This window comes from Aplysia californica, unplaced genomic scaffold (genome assembly GCF_000002075.1).
Source record: "Aplysia californica isolate F4 #8 unplaced genomic scaffold, AplCal3.0 scaffold00169, whole genome shotgun sequence".
Taxonomy (NCBI): domain Eukaryota; kingdom Metazoa; phylum Mollusca; class Gastropoda; order Aplysiida; family Aplysiidae; genus Aplysia; species Aplysia californica.
Window position 1 is genome coordinate 40,214 of NW_004797439.1, and position 1,880 is coordinate 42,093.

The 1,880-nt window shown below is 38.5% G+C and overlaps 1 protein-coding gene across 1 annotated transcript in view; it reads left to right on the forward strand.

Annotated features, from left to right (window-relative positions):
* Positions 1-1,880, forward strand: part of LOC101851266 (neurogenic protein mastermind) — a 29,194-nt gene that overhangs the window by 2,969 nt on the left and 24,345 nt on the right. The gene's annotated exons all lie outside the window — the stretch shown is intronic.

The following is a 1,880-nucleotide window of genomic DNA, read 5'->3' on the forward strand; positions in this document are numbered from 1 at the left end:
CTTTAATAATAATAATAATAATAATAAATGACATTTATATAGCGCTCAACCACGATTAAAGTACACAGGCTGTGAGCGCTTTACAATACAGTGCAACGTACGACAGTAACATAACACGTAGTGTTCTTACCAAAAAGAAAATGACTCCAAATATTCATCTTATTAATTTAAAAACAGAAATGACTTTACTCATTTTCATTTTTGATTGCACCTTGAGGGTGCAGGGCAGGGAGCATACATTGCTTCGGCCTGTTGGGCGCTTGTCAGCTTGTCATACATTAAAGTTTTGTATAAGGTCTGTCCCAGAAATAAGATTCCCTGTTCTGTAAATGTTTATTTTTTAAGTACGATCTTGTGTACATACCTACAGAAATACGTTTTCTATTCAATGTAATAACCGTTGATCTAAATGCGCATTTTGATACGATGTATCCTGCAGCCAATTAATGCAGTGACCATGTCCACTCCGGTCAGAGTTCCGACGAAGCATTTATATCTTTCGGACACTATTTTCACGCTCGTCTTCAAATCGCTGCCCCTTTCTCCTCCTTTGATTTGGTGGGAAGTATGACAGTTGAAAGTCGCATGGTGACCTTTCGAGCTGTGTGCACAGGCGCATTGTCTTGATGGAAGACAACACCTTTCTCCAGCAGACCCGACCATTTCCTCTGATTGCTGATCTCAACTTTGTTTGAAAAACAATTTTGTAATTGGTCGCTTTTAAGGACAAGCAGGCAAACCAATATTTCGGGGATTTCCAGAAATCTTGACCAACACCAAAAGTGGGCATTGCTCTACCTTTAGGAGACGTTAGGTGTCACTGGTGTGTATATTATTTATTTGGTTATAGAGAAAACTCTCCTTGTCGTTGAAAGAAACTGAACAAGGGGCAAAAACTTTACTTTGATTTTCTCAAATCAGCATTCTTCGGGATAGCCCCCTTGTGCTTAAAAGCGACCAATTGTCAGCAGTGACTTTTGAACCAATATTGCAAGCCTGCCATTCAAAACTACACTTTTGTGATCGAAAAACAATATGATGTGCATCATTTTCAAAGTACCTTGTTCGCATCGAGCGGTCTGGGGTCGTGGTGGTCTTGGGTTTCTTCGTTATGCTGATTGTCTTTTCAGTTCTAGATCCCACGAATACACCCATGTTTCATTGCCTGATATGGTTGTTCTGAAAAAAAAGAGATGTCCCTTTTTTCTGTGATGAAAGACAACGCCCAACACTGCATGACCTCTGAATGTCTTCTCTGGACAGACAATTGCACATACATTTCAAATTCCACGTTGCCCTTGCGCGAAACAATTTTCTGAAAAGCGTGAATTCTAATCTGAACCATAGCCCCAGGCTGAAACGGGATATTAAATATTCTTGCACAATATCTAGAACAAGTCGATCATGTATGTAGCTGCCATGGGTATTTCATCATAGCTTTTCGTCGACAGCTTCGTTGCTATTCCTTTATTCCATTGTTTGGTTGGGGGGGGGGGGGGGAGGTTTATATTGTTTGTTTGCTTGTTTGTTTTTCTTTTTAAAGGATAAATCAAAAATTCTTTGACTCATACTTGTCTGCAATAACAATCTATAATTGATTCTGTGCAATATTTTTGTTGTTGTTGTTGTTGTTGTTATTGTTGCTTTCAAAGGGATGCCAGAATAACGTTTTATAGAAAAGGTAGGGTTCTTTTCTGAAGTGTGCAAAAATATTATGGCTTCTAAAACAGACTTACGAGTAACAGCAAACAAACAAAACAAACTATATTTTTCTTAAGCGTACTCTATCAGTCTGGCCTCATGGAACGTTCCTAGGACAAAAGTATTCATTTTATTCTGATTTTGCCAACAGTTTAATGATTTGTTTGAGGGATCTTTGA